Genomic DNA, 9,218 nt, shown 5'->3' on the forward strand with positions numbered 1-9,218 from the left:
ATGGCAGAGACTCGCTGGCCTTGTGACAGGAGAGGAGTGGTCTTGAGAGAAAAAAAAAGAAAGAAAGGAAGAATATATATTTTTTGAAATAGGTTTTAAAATGATTTTTTAAATATTTTTTTAACTTATATAGGTTTAATGAAACTACCTCGTTTTGGTCTGGCTTTAGGAGCCCCAAAACGACATCGTTTTGACGCTGACATGAAGATCTGACCCAAATAGCCCCAAGATCCACGTGTTTTTTGAAGGGTTGGGAAAATTTCTTCCTAGACGCTTCCATTTTTTTCCTTTTTTAACTTCATCCTATACACCCTTTTACTTATTTCATTTTTACCCTTTTATTTTATTTTCTTACATTTTGGTCCTTTGACCCACATGGGGTTGGGATAATTACCCATTGGACCCTTTATCTTTTGCATGTTTTGATTTAACCCTTTATTTTTTTTTATTTTTAAAATTTATACTTTGAATTTCATTTAGGTTTCAATTTAGTCCTTTGCCTACTTATTTTTTTAATTTTTATTATCATTATTTTATTATTTATTTTATTATTTCCTGCACTTTTATGTCATTCAGATTTATCCCTTTCAATTATGCATCTTTTATTTTTATTTTGAATTATCATGTTTATTTTATTATTAAATATGGTATTATGATTATTATTGTTATTACCATTAATCAATATTATTATTATCATTATAGTTATATTATTAATATTGTACTATCATTACCATTACCATTGCTACTATTATTTTATTCCTTTATTATTTATTTATAATATTATTTTATTTGTACTTTTGTAGCAATTCCATTTTGCTAAGTATTCTATTACGCTTGTACATAATCATACAAGGTCCAAATAAATTGATTGCACATGGCATTAAATATTATATTCAGTTTTACTCGATTAGCATAGGAAATAATTAGAACCAATACAATGTTCTTTAATTAGGGAATTCGAGAAATCGTGCCTTAACTTACGGGGTACGACTTTCTCTTTGAACCGAGATAATCAAACATCCTGTTAAAATAAAAACACATAAGATTTAAGTAGTAATTAAATAATGAGCAATCTTATTTTCGAGGATTCGAGATGTCGTGCCCAAACTCACGGGACATGACCTTTTTGTTCTGGTTACCTTGAGATAAGAATGCCTTTTACATAAGTTTTAATTCAGTTAGCGATATTTTAATTAAATAATATCATGTAAAAAGGGATCACATTTTAAATTCTTTTCGGATTCTCAATGTTCGATACCAAGACATTAAGTAATCAAATAGGTATCAATTTTGGGCGTTAAGAAGGTGTTAATCCTTCCTTATACGTAACCGACTCCTGAACCTATTTCTTGGATTTTGTAGACCGAAAATCATTGTTTTAATAAACCTAACATTTTATTAAAATGATTAAGTTTTGAGGTGATTCAATCATACCTAATTAGGATTGGTGGTGACTCCATTTTTGTTTTAAAATAAAAAGTCGATTTCAAAAAAGGTTTTGATAATAATATTCAGTATAATAAAATAATTTATAGTATCTTATTGTTAATAATATGTTCTACTTTAAATAATTAATAGAAATCATGTATACAATTTAATTTAAATATATAAAATATAAAAATATAAATGAAGTGCAAATTTATAATTTGATATCCAAATTAAACGATTGAATTTCATTTTTTATCTAGGTTTAAAAGTTTACGGGTGAGCATTTGATTGAATTAAATAAAAAAATTTGTTAATCAAAGTTGACGAATCATATTTTATCATCCTAACTTAATTTAAAATTTTGTTTAATCGAATCCAAGAAGATAGAATTTGAATCAAATATATTTGTTCGAGCTAAATTTAAAAAAAAATGACTTTAGTGTTTTTTTATTTTTATGTAAATATTTTTCTAAAGTTTTTAAATAAAGATTTTTGGGGGTAAGAGGAGGGGAATAAAAAATTTGTGAGAGTTTTGATTTTGGGGGTAAAAGGAGGGAGGAAAAGTAGAACTTTTTGAAGAGAAGAGGGGGGTAAAATGTTGCTGGGGCAACTTCTTTTTTGAAAATGAATACATGTACTGACATTATATATACATATCAGCAAAATTATCCTTCTTCATATGTTCCATGCCATTTTTAGGCCACCAGAAAAGACTATTACCGATCAAAATAAATTAAGAGACCGGCTCCCATATACATATGAGACCCCTGTCCGATCAAACAAGACCATCATAGACTATTTCTTAAAAAAAAAAATGTGTACTATAGCCTATAAACATCATATTTAATGATATGCTAATTCACACCAGCATATTTAAAAATGAAAATAAAAGAGTATCATACATTATTTTATTAGAACTGTAAATAATATCTAATATAAAATTAGAATTATAAACTAAAATTTGTTATGTTAAATAATAAAGAATAAATCAAAAACAAAATTAGAAGGGGAGCGTATCTGAATTCATTGATTTCTTGAAATTTACAGATCTTGAATTTTTGATATTCCAAATTAGCATACAAATAATTAAAGAAGGTGACTTTCTTTTTTCTAAAGATGAGGTATTAGAAAAGTTACATTAACTCTTTACGATATGAAAAGAAATTTAATTTACAATATCGAATTATGACAGATAAGTCATCATTGACTCTTTACAACTTTTTCCACAATAAAAAATTCAAAGTTCAAGGTACTTTTATTGATCGTTTTCCTCACATATTTATTTGTATCCAACTTCCGACTGTAACATTTACATATAAAACTTAAATAAATAATTGTTCTATATTTCTTTAACTGTGAAAACAACTTTTTTTTAATTTAAGTAAAATAAATTTTAAGTATATGTTTTTCAAAATTAAAATATTTATAATTTCGATTATAATTTTAATTTATGATGAAGACGTATTTCAGGACCAAATTGATAAAATTATAAATATAAATAATTAAAGTTATTAAATTATTTAGAATTAGAACAAATTGATAAAATGTTTAAGTGTATAAGATTAAATGTGTTAATATACTAATTAAAAAGGTCACCACATCATTTTTGTTAACAATTTAACAGAGTTGAAAGAAAACATTAGTGATGAAATTGAAAGTTTTATAATTTAATGGCTAAAACAAAATATTCTGATTATTGAAATCTAATAATATAATTTACCCTAAATTTAACAAATTCATGCTTTTTAATTAAATTACATCTCATATACATTTTGTTCTTACTATTTATATAGAAAATAGAATACAAATCCAAGTTCCCAAAGTATTGTAATGATAAGAAAAAGCTATGGGTACACAAAATCGTAGACATTGACTAATATAATTATGGTCGATGTCATGGGGAGCATATTAGTGAGCTACTTCAAGCTCATGCTCACTTTTGGAACCACATTCTCATTAAAATGTGCGATTAATTTAGATATCATCTAAAGCCATAACATGTTCATGATTATTACCAAGCTGATTGTTGCAAAATCGGTGCTCAACCCTACTGTCGAGACCAATTTTTTAAATCGAGTTTTGGAAAATGGGAATCAACTTTAAGAAAAAAGAAAACGGGAGTTGCCACCAATCTTTTTAGGTGTGATTGGATCACCTTATAAAATGTTTTGTTTTAAAACATTAATTTTGGTCTACGAAAGTCGAGAAAACGGATTCGAGAGTCGGTTACGTACGAGGAAGGGTTAGCACCCTCGTAACGCCCAAAAATTGGTACCTAATTGATTATCAAGTGTCTTTAATGTCGAAAATTTGAAAGTTTTAAGATGCAAACCTCTTTTAATTAGAATGTCTCAATTTTGAAAATTAAGGCTCACTTATTTCAAACGAGTCAAAACATCACATCCAGTAAGTTAGGATGCAACATTTTAAAACCTTCGAAACTAAGCTCGTCTTTCAAAAATTTCTATCTCGAAACAACAAAACGTCATATCCAGTAAGTTAGGACACTATGTTTTGAAATCTCGAAATAATTGTTTAAGTTTTGAAAACTCAAAATCACTTAGAAGGGTGCTTCACTATTCGAATTCAAGGAGAAAAGTCGCAACCCAGTAAGTTAGGGCACTACCTTTCTCGAAGTTTCCAAACATCAAGCATTGCCTTTTTTTTTTTAAATAAACCTTGGAAAATTATTTTAAATGACGTTTTAGGATGACATATTAATGCATCATGAAGCATAGATGTACCAAATATTCTAACATTTCCATACAAACATAAATAATATCATTAAGACAAAACTAAATAACATGAACATACGTTTAATGAAAAAAATCATACTAGGGTAAATATAAGATGATAAACAAATAAAAACATGAGTAAACTAAAAGAAAAACATAATACATGTAAAAATTATACAACAATCTATATCATAAAATAGCACATAAAAGAAATAATTAAACATAGCATATAAAAAAATGAAACTATGCACAAATAAGATAAATGACATACACTAAAAAATGAATAAATAGAACATTTACAAATTATAAAAATATAATGCAATAGTTCAAAATACATGAAATGATAATATAATATATATACATGCATAGAAAATATATATTTGAAAATAAACTATATAAAAGGTTAAATATTATAATATATAAAAACATAATCAAATGTATAAAAGATAGGAATAAATATACATATTTGAAAAATGAAGAAATTAAAATAAAAAAAAAGGGTTGAAAAACTAAGATAGACGAAGAATAAAATAAGAACAAACCACAGAAAATAAGAACGCAAGAGGGAGAGAAATTTGAGTGAATGCTCTCAAGAATTCTTATTGCTTCCCAAAACTCCAGTGTGTTACAATGAAGGGAGAGGCCTCTATTTATAGTTGAGCCTCTTCAAATCCAACGGTACAGATTAATTACATCAACGGTTAAGATTAAAAGATATCTACAAATTAAATCTCCAAGATTACAAAATCATATCTTCAAGATTGCATATCATATCTAAGATTGCATATCATATCTAAGATTGTATCATATTTAAGATTGCATATCATATCTAAGATTGCATATCCTTAAAGATTATATTTCCATATGAGTCAAGCTTATAGATGGACCTTAAATCTTTTCAAGTAATGGGCCATTTCGATTGGGTCAAATTATATGTTTGTAATTTTGTACTGGACTTGGACTTTGTTTTATTTTTATTTTTTGGGGGTTTATTATTTTAAATACTGAAATGAACCGAGTAAAAATAAACTATTACACCTACTAAAGGATGTAACATGCTCCGATGCAACACAACCATACCATATTATTAGATTTACGGATTCGCAGGGGCCTCAGGCCCTACTTAGTTGACTGACAATGACAAAGGCTTTCGAAACTAAGCTAAGTAGGGCTTTTTGAATTGAATCATATTAATAAATATACAACTTAAATTATAATACTAGTATAATAGAACAATTTATACTATTTTAATAATATGATATAATTTAAATAATTAATAGAAATTATCTATAACATTTAATTAAATATAAATGAAGTGTAAATTTATAATTTGATATCCAAATTGGATTTTGATTAAGTCAAAGGATAGAAGTTTCAAAATTTTTTTGTTATATAGGTTTAAAAGTTTAAGTGTGAGCGTTCGATCAAATTAAATGAAAAAATTTTGAGTTAATCGAGATAATGAATCCTATTTTATCATCTTAACCCGATTTAAAATTTTTTGAATCAAGTAAAGTGAGATGGAATTTGAATTGAATCAAATATATTTGGTCAATTTTAATTAAAAATGACTTTAGTTTTTTTTTATGTTGATGTAATCTTTTTGAAAAATATATTTTTAAGTTTTAAACAGGATTATACAAAAAAAAATGAAATAAATAAGTGAACAAATAAAAGTAAGTAATGAAGAAGATTGGGGGATTTTATTTTTGGGGGTAAAGGAAGAGGGAAAGTAAAGACTTTTTTGGGGGTAAGGGGGAATAAAAAATTTGTGAGGGTTTTGATATTTTGGGGTAAAAGGAGGGAGGAAAAATAAAAGAAATTGAAGAAAAAATGGGGTAAAGTGTTGGTGGGGGCAAACGGGGGTTGGGGTGGGGTAGTTTGGTATTTGTTTTATTCGAATTATTAGATTCATTCGAATTTAGAATTTCAACTTGAGTTGAACTTAAAATTTGAAAGAAAAATTAAATTGACTTGATTAATTCGATTCGAATAATTTAAAATTTAAAATATTTTTCAATTTTTGAATTAAATTGAAATTTAATGACCCTATAAAAGTTGGTTTAAAAGTTGATTTGATTTTGGAAATTATCCTTTTATTTTGTTTTTCATTTGAAAAATATTTTTGAAGTTGAAAGCAAATCAGACCCTAAAATAAAAATGAAGAATATGTTTCACAGCCAAATAAGCTACTACTGAGATTAATGAGTATCGGCTAATATTTTAATGATTCAATTGTTATATTTTATAGTTCATTTATATAAATTATATATATTAAATTTGATAAATTTCAAATTCCTAATTATATGGATTATGTAAAATTTTAAATTGTTCAATAAATATTATTGTATATAATATTTTAAATTGATATGATCAAAATATCATATTTATTCAAATTTTACATACATAAAAATTTTAATTATATAAATAAATTTAATAATTGGATCATTAAAATATTAATTATATATAAAATAATATAAGATAATTTTAATTTTACAGCATCTTTCTTTCCCATACTATGGAGAAATGGAAAAAGTTATTGGTAAGAGAAAGGCTGCTAACGAAATTGACGGATTGACGGATTCATATTTGAGTTAAACCAAAAAAGTTAATTTTTTTATTCAAGTTTATCTAAATAACTCAATTAACTCAAATAACTCGAACTATTTAATTCAAATTTTAAATTTTATCGAAATTTTTAATTAAATTTTACTTACCCTAACCAAAGTAACTTCTTTTAAAAACGAATACATATACAGTTAATAATCTTTTCTAGAAACCCATAAACTTGATTGACATAATATATATATATATATATATATATATATATATATATATATATATATATATATCAGCAAAATTATCCTTTTCATATGTTCCATGCCATTTTGAGACCACCAAAAAGACTTACCGATCAAATAGAATAAATTAAGTAAGAAATCGGCTCCCATATACGTACGGGACCATTGTCCGATCAAACAGGAGAATCATAGACTATTTCTTAAAAGAATTACAGCCTATAAATATCATATGTAATGGTATGCTAATTCACACCAGCATATTTAACGAAAAAAGAAAAGTATCATAGATTATTTCTTAAAAAAAAAACGTCAAAAAAGGAAAGGAAAGAATAAGATGTCAGCTAAGATGAATATGGGCAATGCCAATGTGGAGGATGCTAATGAGGCACTCCAAGCACAAGCTCACATTTGGAGCCATGCTTTCAACTTTGTAAGCTTCATGTCTCTAAAATGTGCACTTGATTTAGGCATCCTAGAAATCATTCAAAATCATGGCAAGCCCATGACTATTACCGAGCTAGTTGTTGCGCTACGGATGCTTAACCCTACCAAAGCATGTGACATCTATCGGATCATGCGCGTTCTAGTTCACTCAGGCATCTTTGCACGCCAAAACCTATTCAATGATGCTCAAGAAGAAGGATATGTTCTTACCAACTCTTCTCGTATTTTGCTCAAGGATAATCCCTTTTGCATAACACCTACTTTGAAAGCTACGATGGATCCCGTTATAACAAAGCCTTGGAGTTTTCTAAGCACCTGGTTCCAAAATGATGATCACACTCCATTTGCTACCACATATGGGGAGACATTGTGGGACTATTTTGCCCATGATCCACAGCTAAAAGATTTGATAAATGATGGCTTAGCTAGTGATTCTCAATTGGTTACTAATGTTCTCGTCGACAAGTGTAAAGAGGCGTTTGAGGGATTGAACTCCCTTGTAGATGTTGGGGGTGGCACAGGAACTACGGCCAAGGCCATTGCTGATACGTTTCCACTCATGGAATGCACTGTGTTTGATCTTCCTAATATCGTTGCTGGCCTGCAAGGCAGTAAGAACTTGAAATATGTTGGAGGCAACATGTTGAGGCATTTCCAACTGGAGACGCAATTTTATTAAAGGTTAAGTTTTACTAAATTTATTCTCATTATTTTTTCTCGTATTTTCACTTTTAAAATAATGCACAAAAAATTCCACTTATGTTTTTGAGCTAATTATGAATGAAAATTGAACAGAAAGTGTTGCACGATTGGGATGATGAAGGATGCTTGAAAATTTTGAAGCGATGTAAAGAGGCCATTTCAAGCCAAGACAACGTAGGAAGAAAGTTGATCATAATTGACATGGTTGTGAGGGAGAATGAGAAAGTGAATGATGAAGCCTCAAACTTAACTAAAACACAGCTCTTTTTCGACATGTTGATGTTGGTGTTGGTGGCTGGAAAGGAGAGGCAGGAAGAACAATGGGCTAAGCTGTTTTTTGAGGCTGGTTTTAGGTCCTACAGAATTGCTCCTATTGTGGGTTTTACATCTCTTATTGAGGTTTATCCCTAAGAACCTTTGGTTATTGCTTTATTAGTGTAATAATAATGGCGTCAAAGCCATAGTTGAAGGGGTAATGTTGTTATTTGTAGACATCATTCGCCAAAGTCGTTTACTAAGATTTGAACTTTGTGTCACCAATTCCTATCTTAAGTATTTTTATTGTTGTTGTGGTCATGATCTTACTCTTATAGACCTTTCTTGTTGTTGTAACACTTAGAGGTTTTTGTTTTTGTTTCACTAATAATAATTCTCTTACTCTTGTAGTTATCGTCGTCTTGCAACTCTTATAAGATTCATGCTTTAAATTTTTTATTATTAGAATTTTTTGGCATTGCTAAGATTTTATACAAGCACTACAAAAAAATCATATGTACATAATATACAATACCCCACACCCGATTTAGACATTATGGCCGGATCTTAAGAAGTTACATAATCTCCTTTAAAAGAATTCCAAATTTTAAACTAGAAAAGTGTATTTAGAAAATATTAAATTTTAACAAATCTCTATCAAGTTTTTAGAATGATACTCATTGAAGTTATTTATTTTACAGAAAGCTCTTAGTTACTTACTTAATTTTTGCAGAAGTAATTTCAAAGTTATTAGTTTTGAAAACTATGATTCTAGTTTGTGAAAACGCACAATTTTGCATTTTAATGAAAATCCAATTGAATAAACCAAAACCGAAAAATAAATTTCGAAATG

General features: G+C 27.8%; 1 pseudogene; it reads left to right on the plus strand.

Moving 5' to 3' along the window:
- The first annotated feature begins 7,218 nt into the window (after positions 1-7,218).
- On the plus strand, positions 7,219-8,772 carry LOC108488939 (probable O-methyltransferase 3; annotated as a pseudogene).
- The last annotated feature ends 446 nt before the right edge of the window (positions 8,773-9,218 follow it).

This window comes from Gossypium arboreum, chromosome 10 (genome assembly GCF_025698485.1).
Source record: "Gossypium arboreum isolate Shixiya-1 chromosome 10, ASM2569848v2, whole genome shotgun sequence".
NCBI lineage: Eukaryota > Viridiplantae > Streptophyta > Magnoliopsida > Malvales > Malvaceae > Gossypium > Gossypium arboreum.